Genomic DNA, 23,258 nt, shown 5'->3' on the forward strand with positions numbered 1-23,258 from the left:
GATGAGGCAGATTGGCCTCCGGCCACTGGGCGGCCACTCACGGCAGCTCTTGGCAGCTCACGCCAGCTGCCAGCCACGCACAGTAGCTCACAGCAACCCACTGCAGCTCCACTACAGCCTATGCTGTAGCCGGCAACTCAAGCAGCCCAGCTAGAGGTGGAGCTGTTGTTCACCATCTTAGCTATAGAGGGCGCAGTGTCACTGGCCCTAATGTGGGATCGGAACCGGGGCCCTGCTGCTCAGAGCTGGCGTCCCAAGCCAATTCTTAACCAACGCACCACTCGGCCAGCCCTGGTTTTATTCTTTTTGCAATAGGGAGCCATTACAAGGTTTTGAGCTTGATCTTTCTTCCGCTTTAGCATTTTTAGAAAAATGCATTTAAGATTTATCCGTGTTAATGCATGAATCAATAGTTCAATCCTTTCTATTGCCGAGTAGCAATCCATTGTGTGGATGAATCACTGTTTGTTTAACCACTGTCATAGTGAAGGACAATTTGGCACTTGTTAAATAAGGCTCTGATAACATTTAAAAACAGGTTTTGTGTGAATATATGTTTTAATTTCTCTTGGGTAAATATCCAGGAGAATTACTGGAGCATGTGGTAAGTTGTTTTAACTTTACATAAAAAGGTTTCGTAAACTGTTTTCCATAGTAGAGATACAAATTCATTCCTATAAACCATGTATGAGTTACAGTTGCTCTGTATCTTCATCAACATTTGGAATCATCAGGGTTTTTTTCGTTCCCCTTATTAGGTAGCCATTCTAATGGATGTATACTGGCACCTCACAATGGTTTTAATTTCCACTCCCCTAATGACTTCAGCATGCTTTCATATGCTTACTTGCCATGAGAATCTGTTGATCTGTAAAAATGTCTGTTTAGATCTTTTGCCCATTTTTATAAAATGGATTACCACTGAATGTGAGTTCCTTGTATATTCTGTAAGAAAATCGTTTGTGAGAAATGTAATTTACAGGGCTGGCCAAGTGGCGCGTTGGTTAAGAGCTGGCTTGCGACGCCAGAGGGCCCCGGTTCGGATCCCACATATGAGGGCCAGTGACACTGCCCTCTACAGCTAAGATGCTGAACAACAAACAGCTCAACCTGGTGCTGGGCTGCCATGAGTCGCTGGCGAAGGCAGGTGGGTTGCCATGGGCTACCGTGTGCAGCATACAGCGTGAGCGGCCAGCAGCCGCTGTGAGCGGCCATCCAGAAGCCGGCGACTGATCTGCCTCGCCAGAGAAGAGCACAATGATGGTGCCAACTTGGGCCAGTGAAGCAACCTCCTCCACAACTAGACTGAAGAACAAAAGGATAGCAACTTGTCTGTTCCCCTTCCCCCAATTCCCCAATAAAAAAAAATCTTTAAAAAAAAAAAAAAGAAATGTAATTTACAAATATTTCTTCTAGTCTATAGCTTCTCTTTTCATACTCTTAGCAGTGCTGTTCACAGACCAAAAGTTTTAAATGTTGATGAAGTCAAATTTATCTTTTTTTTGTTTTCCTTTAGTGGATGGTGCTGTTGAAGTCATATGTCAAACTCTTTGCCTAACCCAGGTCACAGAGATTTTCTTCCAGAAGCTTTTTAGTTTTGGATTTTACATTTAAGTCTGTGACCCATTTTGAGTTAATTTCTAATGCACAGATTGAGGTTCATTATATTTTATGTACAGACATCCAATAATTCCAGCACCATTTGATAAAAAGTGTGTCTTTTCTCCATTGAATTGCCTTTGTACCCCTATCAAAAACCAATTTATTAGCGAACAAAATTCAATAAAACATTAAAAGAATCATTTGCCATGCTCAAGTGGGATTTATTCCAGGGATGCAAGGATGGTTCAACATCCACATATCAATCAATGTGATATACCACACTAACAAAATGAAGAATAAAAATCATATTATCAGGTGCAAAAAAAGCATTTGACAAAATTCAACATCTACTGATGATAAAAAAAACCTCAACAAAGTGGGTATAGAGGGAACGAACCTCAAAACAATAAAGTGCATAAACGACAAGCCCACAGGTAATGTGCTCAACAGTGAAAAGCTGAAAGCTTTTCCTCTAAGATCAGGAACAAGATAAGGATGCCCCCTTTAGCCACTTTTATTCAACATGATATTGGAAGTCCTAGCCAGAACAAGGAAGAAGAAAAAAAGGCATCCAAACTGGAAAAGAAGAAATAAAACTGTCTCTAACTGCAGATGACATGATATTCTATAGAAAACCCTACAGACACCATCATTATACCGTTAGAGCCAATAAATGAATTCAGTAAAGTTGCAGGATACAAAATCAATAAGCAGACATCTGCTGTATTTCTTAAACACTAATAACAAATTATCCAAAAGAGAAATTAAGAATATAATCCTATTTACAACTGCACCAAAAAGAATAAAAAACAGCCATGCACAACATAACAATGTTTCGGTCAACAATGGACTGCATAAATGACTGTGGTCCCTTAAGATTATAATGGAGCTGGAAAATTCCTATCACCTCGTGACATCATAGCCATCATAACGTCTAGCGCAAAGGTTGCAAAAACCAACAAGGCTGTGGTTGGGAAAGTAAACAACTTTCACCTGAGTATGGATGGGGATGACATTGAGGGGCTCCTAGACATGGTTCCTGAGGAATTACTAATGAGCAGTGGTTGGAATCAGAACAGGAATGCACAGCTGAAGAAGAGGCCAGAGAAAAGGAAAATGCAGGAGAAGAAAAAGAATTCCCCAAGAAAAATCACAATGAAGGGTTTTTTGCAGACCTCCACAAGCTCCTTAAAAAGTTTGAAAACATGGACACCAACACTGAAAGGTTTTCATTAATAGAGGAATGTTCATGATGCATTATCTGTTTACAAGCAAATCTATGATTAAAAAAGAAACAAACCAAGTAAGCACCATGGACATATTTCTGAAAAGAGTGATACTTCCTTGAGGAGAGCCTTGGGCAGGTCCTTTAGGAGGTGTTCCAAAAAAATAGATGACAGCTCCATGCATGTCACTGCCCCTGAAGACTTTCCAGTGGGACAAGATAAGGACGTGGAGACAGAGATATTGATGACCCTGTGTAGGCCTAGGCTGGTGTGTGTGTTTGTGTCTATGTTTTTAACAAGAAAGTTTATAAATCAAAAAATTATTTTTAATTTCAAAATAGAAACTGTGAAGATATAAAGAAAATGTTTTTGTACAGCTGTACATGTGTTTGTGTTTTAAGCTAAGTATTATTACAAAAGAGTACTCAAGTTTAAAAACATTTTAAATTTTATAAAGTAAAAATTTACAGTGAGCTAAGGTTAATTTATTATTGAAGAAAGAAAATTTTTTTTATAAATTTAGTGTAGCCTAAGTCTACAGCAGTGGACAGTAATGTCCTAGGCCTTCACATCCACTCACCACTCACTCACTGACTCACCCAGAGCAACTTCCAGTCCTGCAGGCTTCACTCATGGTAAAAGCCTTGTACAGGTGTGCCATTTTTTATACCTTATTTTCACTGTACCTTTTCTATGTTTAGATACACAAATACACTGAGTTACAATTGCCTACAATCGCCAACATGCTGTACAGGTGTGTAGCCTGGGAACAACAGACTATATTGTATAGCTTAGGTGTGTGGCAGGTAGGCTATGCTGTCTAGGTTTGCATACAAGCACTCTATGTCTGCATGATGACAAATCATCTAATGCCACATTTCTCAGAACGTATCCCCATTGTTAAGCAACACATGACTGTACTCAACTCTGCTGCTGTAGCTTGAAAGCCATAGGCAATTATGTATTAAATGGATGTGTTGTGTTTCAATAATACTTTATTTACAAAAAATAGGCAGGGGGATTGGGCCCATGGGCTGTAGTTTGCCAACCCCGGTCTGATGAAAGAAACACAGCACAGAACAATTTGGGGTAGAATCTCACATCTACTACTTCCTGGTTCTAGTACAAATCATTTAACCTCGCTGAATCTCCATTTTCTCATCTGTAAAATGGGGATAAGGTCACTCACCTTACAGGATTGTCATTATTATCTAGGTAAAATGGTAGTACAGCGCATGACGCATGGCAGGTAGTTAATAAATTTTATCTCCTTTCCCCTATCAGGATCTGCATGCAAATCACTGGCAGTTGCTGCCTTTAAAGAATTCAATATTCACTCTTTTTAAAAGACAGTAAAACCTTAAGAAAAATGTCACCAACTCTATGTTTCAGATCAGGAAGGATATATAATTGGTATTCTAGACTTTATGGCTGTAATATTAGGTGTTTGACCTTTGTCAAGTTAAAAAAACTATGTATTTTTTCAACTATCTTCTGAACCAAGGTTAATTCCATTTTCACTATTTTTCTAGGGCACTGTCAATATTCACAAAGTCTGTCCTATTTAATTGCACGTACTAATGCTAAGGATTAGAGATATAGAACTGAGTACAAAGCCAGGAGTAGGAGATGGAATCTCACATTGGGAGTACATGGAAAACACACACACCAATCTTTGGCAGGGAGCAAGAGGTCTTAATCTAAAATGTTGCTAAAAATGAGGTATGGTTTAAGAGATTTTGGGGTTTAGTCTGCCTAACTGCATATTAAGTTGAAGTCAAATGTAGTTTTATTCTTGGTAGCTTCCTGGAAGAAGATCATGAACACCCCCAGTCTCCAGGAAAACTTATGAGTATTAGAGAATTCTACTTATGACAGTGATCTATGCTGGGAAAAACCTTTTAACAAGGAAAGCAACTTCCCTGTCATATGCATTCCAGAATTAGTATTCACTTTGCTGTTGTTACAATATCTTAACATGGCAGCATTCAAAATAAAATGGCTACACAAAGACACAAGTACTATCATGATAGTACTAAAAACTCTTATGTGGCAATCTGGCTGCCTGAGGGATTTCAGCAACCAAGGAAAAAGATAATTCAATATATACATTCTGGCTGCTCTTGGATTCCTTTTATATCTACATAGCTTTCACAGTGTGGAGAAGGATGCTTCAGTTAGAAAGGGAATAAATGAAAATAGCTGCAAAGGGCAGCAGCTGACTGCCTCTTTTTGCCAAACTGGCAAATGAACACTGAAAATAGCTAGGATGAGGTCCACAAGTGAAAAAAGGTTCAAACTTGGGATACAACTACTGTGTGAAGCATCACTCTTAATTTTTCTACTTCCTATTAAAACATAATTATCTGCAATTATCACAGAACATAGAACTGCCCACAGATAGCTAAAATTTTTCTTAGGCAATATTTAGCTTTTATACACTAGACTTTGCAACTGCTCAAAATGTTACATGTTATACTTTAACTCCTCCTTTACAACTATTTTTCATACTTTGAATTCAGAATTTCATACAGTGCTGAAAAATTAATCTTTCAGGCTGGAATGCTATGGTGCTGTCAGCAAATAGCTTAATCTCAGTAACTTTGGCATCTGATTATTCGGCAGTGCTTGCTTTCATAATTTTTGAAAACTGTATTGTCCTTATTACAGAAACATAAGTGAAAATGTTGAGTTGGTAGTCTTTTATCTTGGTTTAGGAAGCCAAGGACTTAAAGTTGTTGGAATTGAGGAAAAGATAAAATTAAGCCTCAAAAGCAAAACTTTAGCCTTAAACTAAGGCTCCCTAAACTTAAACTAACTGTATATTTAATTGAAAACAAATATAAAAATTATATATTTAAAAATCTAAAATTTTGTTTAAAAATTGTTTAAAAAGTTAAACAATTTGTAATCAAATATTGTTAATTTTTACTGTTTGTAAGCAGTATAAAATGTTTAAAAAATTTTTAAAGTACATTGTAATTGGAAGTTTTGTGTTTAAACTTTAGGGAACAGAAGTGCTCCCTAACCTATTTCTAATAATTATGTACATTCAAATTTAGTACAAGTTTACAAAATAGTATTAAAACAATTCCTTTTCTCACACTCATCACAAAGAATAAATACAAAATTGCTATAATTAATTTTTTTTACATTATCCACATTGGAAGAGAATCCACTCTTCAAAACACTGTTTTAAAGTCAGTGAATCTACCTGGCTTTGCAATTTCCTCCATTGTGAGGTACTCATTTTAAATTATTATTGTTATGGAGAAAAATCTAGGACTATATTGTGTCAAGGTATAACACTACTTAGCTTCTAGGAACTCTCATTGTTTCTTATCCACTGTCCTGCTGAAGCTAACAGAATTTATCACGTTGAGCTAAGTTTATTCAATATTGCAATTTCAGCCCCATTTCTCTGATGATGTGCTAACCTACTGTGCAAAATAGGGTTAACACTGCAGGCCTAAGATGGCTACCCTTAGAAAGGCTTGCTTACAAGATTGGTCCTTGGCTGATGTTTGGAAATTTGGATTTAAGGAGGGCTCACACCATTCCATAACTGACAGGCACGTCTCACTGTATCTAAATTGCCTGTACAAACAAAAGTGGCATATGCTAAAAACTTGCTTTTCTTCTGGGAGTTTGGAGTTTTGGTATATGCTAGGCAGAATGTGCCTATGTGACCAGCCTTCACTAAAAACCTTGGGTACTGAGTCTCTGTGAGCTTCCTTTGTAGAAAACATGTTGTCATAATTTGATGCTAGAGGAATCAGGCACATCCTGTTTGACTCTATGGGGTAAGGACTCTTAGAAACTTGTGTCTAGCTTCCTCTGGACTTTGCCCCATGTGCATTTTCTGTTTGCTGATTTTGCTTCATATCTTTTTGCTGTAATAAACCTTGGCTGTGAGTACAGCTACATGCTGCATCTTGTGAGTCCTTAAGAGAATCACTGAACCTGGAGGTGATTTGGAGGACCAACCCCTACCAACAAAGTGGTGTCACAAGTGGGATTTGCTAGGCTATCTGTGACTCCCTAAAATACGGTGATAGCATTGCTTGGGAAATGAAATGATGAAGGAGTGGGTGAATGGTGAGCTTTTGGTGCCTGGGTAGCTATGGCATTATCCATAATATGAAACAGCAGGTGAGCTGCTTTCCGCTATGAGAGAAAAGGTTGCCTATGAAATTTGAAAAGGTAGACCCATCCCCAGGAGAGTTGGTGTGCTGATCCTCTGGCTGCTTTTGTCTGTACTGGCCAAAATGGGGGTGGGGGAGTGGAGAGAAAGAGTACATCCCAGGTGATATCTATGACTTTTGTTCTTTCCTGAAAGTTGGAGGATAAAGGGCCCAAACATTCCCAAAGGTAAGCTTTGGGTGGGCCAAAAATGTTGAAAGTTTGCATTGTTCTCTCCTACAAGTGAGAGGGGAAAAAAGGTTAAATAAGTTGCCAGGATGGAGCAAAGCTTTAGATAAACCCAGAGGGGGCAGGGGAAGATGGGACAACCTTTAACAGTTTTTTTAACCTAGCTGTTGCTGCAGCAACCCCAACCCCCTTGCATTCCAGCCAGGGTATACCCTTAGCCCAACACACACACACGCACACGCGTGTAATGTTAACCACGTAAATGCTAAACTTACTTCTAGGAATATTTATATAAATTTGCAATGAGAAAAAAAGGGAAATTTTTACAAAATGCTCTTTTTGTATTTTGTGGCTATTGCATCTGGATGTTGATAAAACTAATATAAAACACTATGTGCTTATAATTTCATAAATGCTAGAAGGATCATCCAAATCAGGAAAAGCTGCAAAGTAAAAAATGCTAATGGGACAAAACTTTCTTACTTTTTGCTTCTGGTTAGCAGATGGAATTTAAACTGTTCAAATATTAGGAGCCTCTGCAGAAAAGAAGATGACACAAAAAGAGGCAATCTCTAGATGTAGATATGCTTTCAGAGTTTTAAAAAGCAGCTTTTAGTTGCTAATGAGCTCTTATGAAATCAAGTTTCTGATCCTTAGAGGCAGATGATTCTTCAGCCTGATATGCATATTTTGGAGTGGGTCAATTTGGGCTCCAAGATTGACAAGATAAAAGGGCTACTAAAAAAGCCTTGTTTGTTACTTGGACTTGGAACACAGCTGTTTGGCCTTGTAGAGGATATGCAAAAGACTAGCTGCTAGCTTTGTTGGAACTCGGAATTCACAGGTCCTAATTGCCTTGGCCTGACTCTAAGCTAAAATATGAAGCTGTCTGATATGGGCTGTTTCAGCCTCAGCACAAGCTCCAGTGAACTGAAAGCAGGCAGGGGTTGAATGAACAGTTCTCATACTGGGAGTGTTGCAGATTTAGAACACCTCTCTATGGGGCCCTAAACTACTGAAAACATCAATGGATGCTGGCTGGATTGTCTGGGTCATATCCGCATGCCCACAAGAAACGTCTTACTCTGATGGGGCCATCTAAAATTAGGCTACCTACTGATCAGCTCTGTATTTCAGATGCAGAGGCTAACTGCATTCCTAATTTGTAATTCCTGCCCAAAGCTGCAAGTCTGAGGAGAGCACATCACAAGGAGTGTGACCCCTCTACCCAGTCCTGACAGACTGGATTCTGGACTCCCTCCCTCTGGGGGACGGCTCACTGCTGTTGACTTGTGTTCAGGTTTCCAGATTAATTACCATTTACAACAATGGACTGATAGTCTGGCTCTACTTCCCTCACTTTTCTCCTGGTAGACACACCATGATGAGGCACTCTGATTATTAAATATAGCTGTCCAAAATAAAGGGATTGACCTTTCCTAGGCTGCTCACTAGATAATTAGCAGGGGAAGTGGTGTTAAGCCATTCTGAAAATTTTTGAATAGTCAAGATTTAATCCTGACCAATCCCTGAACATAATGTGTCTTGTTGGTCAAATTATATAAAGATGTTTTTCTGCGAAAATGTTTTTGTACCTCTTGTACCCAACCCTGTGGATAAAATGTCTGAGTGAGAACAAGGGACAATTGAAAAAATGTAAAGTTATAATTGCTAAATGGGACACAATGATTTTGTAACAACAGAGACAAAACAAAAACCTGGCACCCGGAAAGGCATGGGAAAGGGTATTAATGATCTCTGCTTTTCAGAACTATTCTTGGAAGCGTTCTCCTCTTCCTGAAGGAACTCCCCATGCTGCCTTTCCAAAGAGGCTGTGAGCAGCTTGAATTCAAACTGACAGCTGAGCTATGATCACACCTGACAGGCTGACTACGAGACAGCAGAGGGTGGCCTAGTTCCTGCACGTTCAGTGCAGAGCATCTCTAGAGGTAATCTATATTTGTGACGTGGATGAACTAACGTCATGGACAAGTAAATCTGTTTGGAACTGTCTGCCTTCAGGCAGTCCTGAAGCCAAATAATGGACTGAATTCATTGGACTGGACTGGGAACTCTAGGATGGGAGACTCCACATTGGGGGCTGTTATCCTGTACTGCCTGACTAATATATGTCCTACTTGGGGTATCCTAACAAGTATGACTTCTTTGTTTCGAGGGGCATTATGGGTGGCTTCTCTGGAATTGTACTTCTTTTGTGTGTAAGCTATCAGGACACTTCCTTCAGCCCTTAAAGGCATTTAGGTCACTTTCAACTTATCAGTCAGATTTGTGCTATGTGTGAATTGATGACTTGGGCTATATAAAAAAGAAAAATACAAAAACTTAAGGAGGAAGCTACCTGGCTTTCTAAAATAGATCTTTATGGTTAATAAAATGTAACCATTTGGCTTAAATTTTGAACCTCTAAAAGGAACAGGTATCAAGATGCCTTGGCCAAGTGCCAAGGGGATGGACTATGTAAAAAAGAGGCTCCAGAAGGCTATCCTTAGAAAGGCCTGCTTGCAATGACTGGCCTGTGGCTGGTATCTGGAAGCTTGGATTTAAGGAGGGCTCACACCATTCCATAACTGACAGGAGTGGTCCAGTGTGCCTATGTTGTTTGTACAAACAATGTGGTATAAGCTAAACACTTGCTTTTCTTCTGGGACCTGGGATCTTGGTACATGCTAGGCAGAAGGTGCCTACATGGTCTGGCTTCAGTAAAACCCTGGGCACCGAGTCTCTAGTGACCTTGCTTAGTAGACAACATTTTACACACATTTTCATAATTTGATGCTGGAGGAATTAGGCACATCCTATTTGACTCCATGAGAACACTCTTGAAAGCTCTCTCTTAGTTTCCTCTGGACTTTGTCCCATGTACCTTTTCCCTTCGATTGTGCTTTATGTCCCTTTACTGTAGTGACTCAGCTCTGAGTACAACTTAGTCCTGAGAGTCCTCCTAGCAAATCATCTAACTTGTGGGCTCCTGACACATTCATCTTACATTTGAAAAATGATTTTAAATTGTTTCAACATTTGAAAACCCATTAATATAATCCTTTACAACAACATAAAAAAAATCACATGATCATATCAATAGATGCAGGAAAAGCGTTATACAAAATCCAGCATCCATTTATGATAAAAACTTTCAATAAACTAGGAATAGAGGGAACTATATTTCAACTTGATAAAGAACATCTACAAAAAAACCTACAGCTAACATCATAATGGTGAAATACTTGAAGCTTTCCCACTAAGAACACGTACAAAGGCAAGGATGACCCTCTTATGACTCCTTTTCAGTATCATATTGTAGTTTCTAGCTAATGCCATAAGAAAAGGAAATAAATGATATACAGATTGGGAAGAACTAAAACTGCCTTTATTCGCAGATAACATGATCATCTATACAGAAAATCTGAAGGAATGAACCAAAAAACTCTTGGAATTCATAAATGATTATAACAAACTAGCAGAACATAAGGCCAATATACAAAAGTTGCTTTCCTATATACCAACAATGAACTAGTAAAATTTGAAATTAAAACCACAACAGCACTTACATAACCGTCCAAAAAATGAAATACTTAGGTATAAATCTAACAAAATATGTACAAAATCTATATAAGGAAAATTACAAAACTCTGATGAATGAAATCAAAGAGGAACTAAAAAAATAGTGAGAGTTTTCCATATTTATGGATAAGGAAGATTCAATATAGTCAAGATATCAGTTCTTCCCAACTTGATCTACAGATGCAATACAATCCCAAACAAAACCCCCGCATGTTATTTTGTGGATATTGACAAACTGATTCTTAAGTTTATATGGAAAGCTTAAAGACCCAGAATAGCCAACACAATATTGAAGAAGAAAGTTGGGGGGCTAATGCTACCTGACTTCAAGACTTACTGTAAAGCTATAGTAATACATCAACAGAACAAAATAGAGAGCCCAGAAATAGACGCACATAAATATATATAGTCAACTGATCTTTGACAAAAGAGCTAAGATAGTCTCTTCAAGAAATGGTACTGGCAAAACAGGACATCCACGTGCAAAAAAAAAAAATGAATCTAGACACAGATGTTAGACCCTTCTCAAAAATTAACTTAAAATGGATCAGAGATCTAAATGTAAAACTCAAAACTATAAAACTCCCAGAAGATAACATAGGAGAAAACTTAGATGATCTTGGATGTGGCAATGGCTTTTTAGGTACAACACCAAAGGTATGATTCGTAAAAGAAATAATGGATAAACTAGACTTCATTAAAATTAAAAACTTCTGCTCTCTGAAAAACAAGATCAAGAATTATGAGAAGACAAGCCACAGACTGGGAGAAAATATCTGCAAAAGACACATCTGATAGAGGACTATTATCCAAAATATACCAAGAATTCTTAAAGTTCAACAAGAAGAAAGCAACCTGACTTAAAAAATAGGCTAAAGACCTTAACAGCCATCTCACCAAAAAAAGATATACAGATGCCAAACAAGTACATTAAAAGATGCTCCACATCATATGTCAGAGAAAAACACAAATTAAAACAATAATGAGATACCACTACATGCTAATTAGAATGGCCAACATCGGGAACACTGACAACACCAAATGTGGGGAAGGATTTGGAATGCCAGGAACTCTCATTCACTACTTATGGGAATGCAAAATTGTACAGTTACTGTGGAAGACAGTTTGGTGGTTTCTTTCAAAACTAAACATACTTTTACTGCACGATCCAGTAATCATGCTCCGTGGTACTTATCCAAAGGAGTCGAAAACTTATGTTCACACAAAAACCTACACACAGATGTTTACAGCAGCTTTATTCATAAGTGCTGAAACTTGGGAGCAAACACAATGCCCTTCACAGGTGAATGGATAAATAAAATGTGGTACATCTAGACAATGGAATACTATTCAGCACTAAAAAGAAATGAGCTATCAAGCTATAAAAACACATAGCGTGTCTCTGTGTGTGTGTGTGTGTGTGTGTGTGTGTGTGTACCACGTCATGGTATATAAAACTACTTCTTACTGTGTGTCACGCTTAAAAAAATTAACAGACCTTGTCCTAGGATACCTCCTGACAGGTACACAGAGAGACCTGTACATTAATGCTTATTTTGGCATATATATAATTGCAGGGCTGGCCAAACAGCAGGCTCCCCTGCAGCATGAAACCAGCTGCCTGGTTCCATTGTGGCCCCTGACTGCAGAATGTTTAGGTCTATTCTTTTGGGCTAAATGGAGGGAGGAAGCTAGGGGAGCTGTCACCATTTAGCATGTATACTTCCACTTAATCCCATTTCCAGATGGTGCATCAATCAACCTCAGCTGTCTGTCCCTGTGCTTCTGGAACACTCTGTCCTGCAAATGTGCCTCCTGTCTTCTTCCAGAACAGAAGAGGAGCAATAGCTGAGCTGCCCAGGATGGGGCAGAAGATATGGCTAAGTTTATTCTTCATGAAAATTTTCAATCTCTGCTGTTTTTAGCCACATCCCATACTTCTTAAGCGCTACCTGTGTGTGCGTGCGTGCGTGTGTGTGTGTGCGCGTGTGTGTATGTGCCTGTCTGTCTTTTTTGCTGTTCTTTAGCACATATCAGCCTGTTTTTCTCTCCTTTAACAATTGCAGGATTAGGTTTGAACTTTGCTTTACCAGTTTAGTTTTGCTAAATCAGCTGCCTTTTTGTTTTGCTCTCTAGCTTTCAAAACTTTTTGAAGCCTTTTTATCTGCTATTGTCTCTTGTTCCTTGTGACCTTAAAAGAAACTTCTGACATAACCTAAGATTTACCATTTTAACCATTTTCAGGTGTACAGTTCAGTGGTGCTAAGTACATTCACATTGTTGTGCAAACATCACCAGCATCCACCTCCAGAGGGTTTTCATTTTCCCAAACTGAAAGTCTGTGCCCATTAAACAGTAACTTCTCCCTCTCCCTAGCTCCTGGAAACCGCCATTCTTTTTCTGTTTCTATAAAGTTGGGTGGTTTTTGTTTCTGTTTTTTTAAATACACTTTTCCAAAATGGAGATCTGCTTCATTCACTTCTAGGGCAAATTCTCTGATCATCTTTTGCTCTCCACTTCTGTGTTCTCCCTTCCTGGAACTCCTATCCTATTAAGTTGGGTAATCATCTCCTAGATATAGCCTCTCATTTTCCAATCTTTCTCTCATGTTCTATTGCTTTGCCTTTGTGTACTACTTTCTGGGAGATTTTAAGTTTATCTTTCAATTATTCTACTGAGTTTAAATTTCAGCTATCATGTTTTAATTTCCATAGCTCTCTCTTTGTCATCAAATTGTTCCTTTTCCTATAGCATCGTTTTTGAATCATGGATGTTACATCTTATTTCCATGAAGATATCAGTCTTTTAAAAAACTTTTGTAGACTCGACATAGCTAGAGATGTCAATTCTCCTCAAATTGATCCACAGAGTTAATGCAATTACAACCAAAATCCTAGCAGAACTTTTTATAGATATAGACAAGCTGATTCTAAAATTTATATTGAAAGGTAAAGGAACTAGAATAATTAAAAACATTTTTAAAAGAATAAAGTTGGAGAAAAAACACTGACTTTAAAATTTATTCTAAAGCTACAATAATTGAGACAGTGTGATACTGGCAAAGAGACAGACACATAGATTCATTGGACAGAAAACACAGTCCAGGAACATACCCATACAAATATGGTCAATTCATTTTTGACCAAGGTGCAAAAGCAACTCAATAGAGAAAAGACAGGTGTGGGTTTTTTTTGTTTTGTTTTTGTTTTTTAAACAAATGGTGTTGGAATATCAAAACATCCACATGCAAAAAAAGAAAAAAAAGAGGAAGGAAGGCAAGAACCATGACCTAAGGTGCAAGGACAACTTACACAAAATTAAGTAAAAATGGTTCAGAAATCTAAAAATAAAACTCAAAATTTTAAGAAGAAAACATAGGAGAAAATCTTCATGACTTGCAATTAGGCAAAGAGTTCCTAACATGACACCAAAAGAAAAAAACTGATAAATTAGACTATGAGAATTAAAAACCTTTGCTCTGCAAAAGACACAGTTATTAAGAGAATGAAAGACAAACTACAAACTGGGAGAAAAATCACATATTCACCTATCACAAATTCAGATTATGTTACTGAGCAATCACTATGTGTCAAGCAAAGCACAAGACAACACAAAGACATTTATAAACAAAAAGTTATAAAGAACAAAATTCCAATCAATGATTAACTTTGCTCTTCTTTGAAGAAATGCAATTTACAGGTTTAATATCACAGAGTTAAATTTCAGATGACGCTGTTAATGAAAATATTTAACAGCAGCTTGAACAATACATCTGCAGAAGTGGACTGAAAAAGGCCAGAAACCTAGATCTACAAGGAGGTCTCATAGAAAAAAATCTAGTCCTGTGCTTTATGTGCCTCCTGTCATTTAATCTGCACAAAAATCGTACCTGCATTTTACAGTAAAGAAACACAGGCTTTGGGAGCTTAATTAATTTGAAAAGATCTTATGGTATATTAATATTTGGAAAATTCTGAAGACAAACTTCTGTTTGAATCTGGCTTGAACACTTAATATCTTACAAGCTACCTAAAAATTTTGAGATTCCCCACCCTGCCCCCCTTAGTATGTAAAAGTAGATAAAATTAAGTCTCCAGTGCTGAGCTATTACAAAATACGTGACAGAACATATAAAATACATTCAACATTTGCTAAACAGTAGGTACTTCGTACAATGTAGTCATCATCGCTGTTACTAGCGTAGAATCACAGTTATTAGAATCATAGTTATTATCTAGTTCTAAAAACTTTTTCCTTCTTTAAAACTACTTAATAAAATTATATACAGAAAGTATAAAAATTGGAAATTATGTGGAAAAGTATAAGGAAGAAAATAAAAAGATCACTATAATCTTCAAACCCTATAATAATCACTGTTAAAATATTGGCATATTTTCTTCCTATATGTATAGAGCCTTCTCTTAAGTGCTGAACTGGATCATGCTATATCATAAAGTTGGAATTTTTTTCTTTTGTATTTAACTTTTATCATGAGCATTTCCCTGTTTGATTGAATATCCCTTGAACACATAATTTTAATAATATCAAACTCTGACATACAAATAATAATTTAGTCCTTTCTCTATGGCTTTACATAAGTCGGTTCTAATTTATCCACGAGTATAGGTAAACTTATGTGTGTTTTTGAACCAATGTTTTTTTCCCCAAAGGATGTCTGTCGTAAGCCATGCAGCAGTATTTGTTTTCTCACCAAAGCTCCTACTTATTACCATTCACATTCAAGTTCCGGTTTGCATCTGGAAGAAAGAATTCATTTATACTTTATATGTCTTTAGCTATTGATATTGAACCTTAGCATTAAGCACATTCCACTGCCATAGTGATAAATATAATTAAGATTAAGGGCTTCCTATGTCTACTGTCTGTTGTCCAAGCCATAGACTCAGCCTAAGAATGGAAACTCCTCAACATCAGAAACAAGAAGCTGAATCCTATGTATATGTCTGACTTAATGTTTTTGAATTCACTTTATATTCCATATATCTTAAGAAAGTAACGAAGGACTCAGGAATATAATAACCTTTAACATCTGAAAAAAAGGCATGAAGAAGGATTGAGCTTTGCGCCACCTATACTTCCCTGCATCCTGAAGAAATGGCAACAGGTGAATATAAATGATGCAGTGAATCTTTCTCAAATGGAAAAGTTAGGACGTGATTCAAAGTATGACCCAATAATTTGGTGCAATGCCTGAAATGAAAAATCCAAAGTGTATGACTTCCACTGCAAGAACATAAAATTCAAGTATTGCTGGGCCGAGAGAAAAAGAGCAAGGACCTAATTCTCCAGTTAAGGTAGTCACGAAGCACTGGCTACACGAACACACTAAAACCCACAAACTCTCAAAAATCAAAACAGGGCCAAGTACTCTCGATCCAGGTTGTTACAAGGGGAAATAGATATTGACCTTTCTTGGAGAACATGAAAGAAGCGATGGTATAAAGTTATAAATCTGATATAATCATCTAAAAGCAAGATGCATACCAAAATATTACTATGACTGCTAGGAAACGCCACGTTTAATGACAACAATTAATAATGCATATGCTTTAGAGAGGATTAAAGGATGCTTAATTATTTCTCAAAATAATATATGAATTTAGTAACTAGAATTTATGCCAGGGCAAGTACATTGCAATAAAAACCAACCAAACAGTAATTTCAAATTAAAAATAGAGGCATAGAACATATGGTTCCTAGAAAAGGGAGAAACAGAATAAGGGTTGGAAATCAATGACTGGTAGTCTATGCTAGAAGCACATGATTGTCAGGTGCCAGGCATACTCCTCTATGCAGATAAAATACAAATCCGTGCAACAAATACTGAGCACCTACGATGTGCCAGGCATTCTAGGTGTAGAGAATACAGCAGGGACAAAACAGACTAAAATCCTTGTCCCCATGAAGTTTACACGCTATATTCAACAGTGTAAGGTGTTATTTAAAAAATAATAATAATAAAGCCAGCCAGGGAGGGACAGAGTTTTGAGATGTTGTAATGTTTAAAAGAATGATTGGGGAAGGTGACACCTGAGTAAAGGAGGTAAAAGAGTGAGCCATGTGATATCTAGGGGTAAGAGTGTTCCAAGCAGAGGAAGCCACCAGTGAAAGGGAGCATGCCTTCTTTTCCTGTGTTCAGGAACAGAAAGGAGGCAGTGTTACTGCAGTATGGAGGGAAAAGAATGTAGAATCTGGAGTCAAGAGAAGTAATGGGGGCAGGTGGCCTGTTTAGGGTCTTGAAGGGTCATGGTAAATCACTAGGCTTTCATTTGGGGTGAAAAGAGAAGCCACTAGAGGGTTTTTAGCAAAGGAATGAAATGACCTGACCTAGCATTTAACAGGATCTCCCTAGCTGCCTAAGACTAATGAGGGTGGCAACATGGCTTGAAGCAGAGAGACTATTTAGGAAGCAGTAGCACTAATCCAAGTAAAAGATGATGGTAGCAGTGGAGGCGGTGCCTACGTGATTAGATTCTCCATGTACTCGGAACCTAAGGACAGATTGGAAGTAGGTGTGAGAGAAAAGGAAAAGATAAGAATGACTCCAAGGTTCTTGGCCTGAGCACCTGGGAAGATGAAGTTACCACGACTGAGAGAAGACGATTACAGGTGAGGTGTGAGTGCGAAGGGGGAGGCCTGCTTATATTTGAACGTGTTACATTTGAGAGGCCTATTGTATGTCAGGTAGGCCAAAGGATACAGAAGTCTGAAGCTCAGAAGACCTGGGCTGAAGATACAGTTTGGAAGTTGACAATGTATAGATTGTATACTTTTTGTATAAGCAATTTAATATTAAGATATAAACCCACTGATGTTTTCCACACATATTTTCCCAATTTTAAAATGCTGAGATTTTTCTATCAAACCTAGCCCACTGAATTATACATTTAGTATATACACGTTAAACAGGATACAAAAATAAGAAGCCAAAAACCCAGTTAGGGAGAAAAAAGTATATACAAACTATACCAAGAATAAAGGATTTAAATAAGGAAGGTGGTAAGAGGAATAATGGAGAAAGCTAAATAATTAACTATACACTTTTAGGTTACAAACTTGCACACTGACATCATGGTACATGCTACATTGGTCCTTGAGGTGTTGATGCTACCTGGATTTAAGGGCACACAATTCCAAATGAAGATAGGTCTATTTTATATCATATTCTAGGTAGAAGGAGGATGAGAGAAGCTCCTGAGTAAATGGACCTAAGCCCCATTTTCCCCCCTCCAATCCATCCCTCACCTGCTAGATTAGTCTTCCTATGTGCATGCAACTTTGTCTTTACCTTCTCTTACAAAATAAGGTTTGGTACTACAGATTAATTTCATTCATTTTAATATCTCCCCATCAACTCCAAACACAGAAAAAATAATTTGAGGAACTATTTTTTTTTAATTCTGCTAATGCTTGTATACAAGTACCATTTTAGAGGCATAAGAGAGAAATAAATTAATTGCTTACAATAGATGCCAGCAACATCATCAGCACCTGGGAACTTGTTAGAAATGCAAATTCTCAGGTCCAACCCCAGACTTACTGAAGCAGAATTTCTGGGGGTGGGACCCAGTAATCTGTGCATTAATAAGCCCTCCCAGTCATTCTGATACATGCTAAACTTTGAGACCCTCTAGCTTGGAACATTAAGGCTTAATTCTCTCAAGGAATATCAGGTGAAAAAGGCTACTAGGCTATACAATTCTTGATCGTAGCAACCTTATTATTTTTCACTTTTGATTGCCTTATGTATCTGGCATTTAATCCACATTCAAAGTTTTTGAACAGTTAAAAAAATCAGAAGTACCGCCCCTCCGAATTTCCTTATATTTCTTCATTCTATAATACCAAGTTATCAGCCCAACCTTTATCTTTCCTTCTTAGTCCTCTCTATTCTGTAGAAAAGGTAATGTTTTTCCAAGCAGGATATCATATCCTAACTTTTTAGGTAATTCTGTAGATGTCATGTCAAGTCACATTTCAGAGCAAGAACCCTCAGAAGATTATTTATCCAAGTGCATCAAATTACAGGCAAGAAAATTGAGGCCTGAAGACATCATGTGGCAAGCACATCCTTACAAAATTAGAGACACCAAAGACAAAATGATCTCCAGCCATGTCTATTTGGCCTGAGTCAAAATAGCTAGTTTAATAGATTTAAATAAAGTAAGGTGTTAGAAAGATTGACATAGAATAACTTTTACAACTGCAATCTGGAAATAAATATATCTTCCAAAACCATCACTGCCTTATTTATTTATTAGCAATAGTGCATCATGCTCCTTTCCCATTGCTTGCTCTATATATTAACAAGGAAAAAAAGGCCCGTAACATTAATAAGAATGCTATTCAGCTATCTAGTGACATGGCATGCTATGCCAGAGCCTTGTCCTCCACTATCCCATCAGTTCAATACTAAGTTTCCTAGAAACTAATCACAAGACTGTTTACAACTGTTTCATTCAGATAATCGGGCAATTTTCTGACCAACATTTATCTTGCTGGTTATACCCCATCCAACACAGAGACTGCCTGGAGAAAGGCTGGAGCTCCTTTGATACTTTGATACTTGTATCCCAAGCTGCAAACCATGTTAATTGTACTCTAATCTTATTTACAAGGGTTCTGAGGCAACTGACAAGTAACTACTGATATATATGTACACACAACACACACACACACACACACACACACGGAAAGAATAAGTACTTTGGAGCAATGAAGATCCATTGAAGAGCAATGAGTTCAAGTTTTAATTCTAATCTTTATTTGCCCTCATTTTATAGGACAGAAGCCATAATATCAGTATACTGCCTCATATAGCTATATTTTAAAATACTAACTCCTTGAGGATAGGAACTATGTTTTATATATCTCTGTATCCTCCCACATTATATTCACATAGGTACTCAATAAATATTTACTTAACTAACATGGACTGGATTTTAATACATCAGATAAACTTCCTACTTAATAGGAACACTTGCTTCCAGATCCCACCCCCAAAAGCATCCCCCCACTTTAATTAGCTTCACTTTATCAAATCTGATCTTGTCCAATTCCTTTTTAAAACCTTCCCAAGGCTCCCAGCCCCTGAGGACTTAAGAAAAAATCCCTGCCAAGGCCAGAATTTATCTCATCACAACTTATCTCTGATAACTCAGACCCACCTCTGAACTACTAAAGCTCCTGGAATGTTCTTCCCATCCCCCTATAAGCTCCTCCTCAATAGGCTAACTCCTACTAAGTCACACTCAGCTTAGAAGACAGTTTTCTATTAAGTTCCCTGATTACAGTTCCCCAATTCTCAACTAACATAGCTGTCTGGTCTCCCTAACTTGATAATACACTCACTTACCATCTACCACTATAATGAAATGTTCAATTTGCTTCCCAATTATCTGGTAAACTTCTTGAGGACAAAGATCACAACATATTCAGTTTTATATCCACTGCTTACCATAGTTACTGGCACATAAAATGCCTATAGTGATAAAGCCCTGTGTTATCAACATTAGTTTCCAATTTGAGAATATAAACATGTTTATTTCCCTGTTTGCTTGTAAATAAATTGGGGGGGGGGATGGCTGCTCAATAAGTTAAAGAAAAAGATGTGGGACCTTATTCTGCACACACATTATTCTGACACAGAAAGCAAAATCAGCATTATTTTTTTCAAAGAACAGAAAAAATATTTCAGAACACCTTGCTATTTTGAGTAATCTGCTTTGTTTTGGGCCCCATCCCTAGAGGTTATAGTCACCAAACTGGATTTGAACATCAGTTAAAACAAGCAGAGCCATGGTGATGACAGAAGAGATAGAAGCTGCTGTTCAGCCTGGAATGCCATCCTGAGACCAAAGGTGACCAAGCACCTGCGATGGATGACTAAACGAAAGACACACGAGTCTGCATTCCTGATAGCACTGTGAAGCCACCATACCAACCCTGGACAGCCTGCCTCTAATTTCTCATTAAGGAAAATGAGCCACCTAGTGTATTTATACCATTCTTTTTCAGTTATCTTTCCTAACTGATAGGAAACAGTACAAAGTTAGAAGAAAAGTTAGGAAAAGGTTTATAAAACCTAAAATAGGAGAGAAATAGTCTCAAGACAGGAACATCAAAAGCAATACAGAAAAAGACAGACATAAAAGACTATATGAAATAACAATGATACCATAACTAAGACAAAAAAACCCAAAAGACGGACTGATAAAAGGTATTTGCAAACAAAACTAAAGGATTATATCTGCAATAATCGTATAACAAAGAGAACCAACAAATTGATATGGGAAAAAATTCAAAAGAAAACAAAGAGTAAAGATATGAAAAAGCAATTCAGAGAACCGAAAAATCAAAAGGACCAACAGATATATCAAAACATGCTCAACTTCATAAGTAGTTAGGGCAATGCAGAATTAAACACCATAAGAAACATTTTTTTACTCATCTTACTGTCAAAGAAAAACATCAGTGAGCTTATGAGGGAAATAGTTACTCTGAGACATTAATGACAGCAATAAGAATTGTGTCAAGGACCGGCTGAGTGGCTCAGTTGGTTAAGAGCACAAGCTCTGCGCAACAGGGTTGCCAGTTCGATTCCCACATGGGCCAGTGAGCTGCACCCGAGCTGTGCTGCCAACAGGTGGCAGGATGGCTCAGCTGGTGAGAGCACGTGCTCCTAACAACAAAGTTGCCGGTTCAACTGCCGCATGGGATGGTGGGCTACGCCCACCCGCAACTGAGATTGAACACCTCACCTTGAGCTGAGCTGCCCTGAGCTGCCAACAGGTGGCCAGACGGCTCAGTGGTTAGAGCAAGCGCTCTTACCAACAAGGTTTCCGGTTTGACTCCACCCACTCGCAACTAAGACTGAACACAGCACCTTGAGCTGAGCTGCCGCGAGTTGCCCATGGGCAGCCGGATGGTGACTGGACTTGGAGCTAAGCTTGCTGCGCTCTCCACAACTAAGATTGAAGGACAACAACTTGGCTGTTCCCCTTCCCCAATTCCCCAACACTGTTCCCTGTCCCCAATTCCCCAATAAAATCTTTTTAAAAAAGGGAGAATTGTGTCAACATTTCTGGACAACAATCTGGCATTTATTAAAATTTAAATGGTAATACTATGTACAAGATATTCAACTGCAATGTTCATAATAGAAGACCAGAGAGAACCTTGATGTGCAAGATGATCTTGGTTTCAGATTATCTACTGCTACAGAATAAACCACCCCAAACTTAGTGCCTCAAAACAATGTTATTTCTCACAATACTGTTGGCTGGCTGGGCAGTTTCTTTGCTGGTTTCACCTCTGGTTCCTCTGCAGGTACATTCAGCTAAAGGGTCGGCTGGGCTAGTAGGTCCAAGATAGCCAGCCAGCCCACTTTCGTGTCTGCTGGTTGATACTGACTGTCAAGTGGGACATCCTGGTTTTCCAAAAGACCTCTCATCCTCCTATAGGCTAGACCAGTTTCCTTACATGGCAGTCGCATGAAAGCATTCCTTGAAGGCCTCTTGAAAACTAAGCTCCAGAACTCACACATCATTTCCACCATATTCATTCATTGGTCAAAGCAAATTACAGGGCCAGCCAGACTCAGGAGATGGAGAAATAGATTCTATCTCTAGGTGACAGAGGCCATCGCATTGCAAAGGGGAATGCATACCAGAATAGGACGAAATTATGGTCGCTACCTCATTTCAACACAGGTAGAGGGTGTGTGTGTGTGTGTGTGTGTGTGTGTGTGTGTGTGTGTGTGTGTGTGTGTATCTGGATGTGTACACACACACACAAATGGAATGCTATATAGTTAAAAAACAAGATGTGAAACATTTACTGTAGAGCGTTACTATTTCTGTGTGGGAAATTATGTATATATTTCATCACATGTATGTTTGTAAATCCTGGTAATACAGTTAAATAAAAATGTGATACTGGGCAATGCAAAATAGCATGCTGACTGGGGATGCAGGGCACTGAGGGCATGTTAGGAAGGCCAGCAGGGGTGTGAGGCAACTGGCCCACAGCTGAGGATAAGGGGGTGCTATGTGGGGACAGGGAATTGCACAGGGTTGTAGAGCCTGTGAGGAGCTGTGGACCCACAAAGAGGCACAGGCCATCAGGCCCAGCAGTCAGTGATACTGGGCAGTAGGGGGAGATACAGGGTGGTCTACGTGGCAGGGAGAATGTGAACACACTGAGCAAGTAAGTAAAACAGCTGGGCAAATGATAACCACATTGAGGCTAATGTGAAGCCAAGTTTCTTACAGCCAGAGAAGGCTTTTATAACTATGGAAAGGAGGAAGGCTAGAAAGAATCCTGGGGAATTAGACTGTTATTGGAAGTATGGAAACATAACTATGGTTTTATAACATACACACATAAGTATAGAAATAATTATGGATGGATATGAGTGCGTATTATATAGACACACACACGTGTGTGTGTTTACAA

General features: G+C 38.3%; 1 protein-coding gene across 1 annotated transcript in view; it reads right to left on the reverse strand.

Moving 5' to 3' along the window:
- ANKIB1 (ankyrin repeat and IBR domain containing 1) overlaps positions 1 to 23,258 on the reverse strand; it is a 129,726-nt gene that overhangs the window by 100,591 nt on the left and 5,877 nt on the right. The gene's annotated exons all lie outside the window — the stretch shown is intronic.

This window comes from Hipposideros armiger, unplaced genomic scaffold (assembly GCF_001890085.2).
Source record: "Hipposideros armiger isolate ML-2016 unplaced genomic scaffold, ASM189008v1 scaffold_1343, whole genome shotgun sequence".
Classification (NCBI taxonomy): Eukaryota; Metazoa; Chordata; class Mammalia; order Chiroptera; family Hipposideridae; genus Hipposideros; species Hipposideros armiger.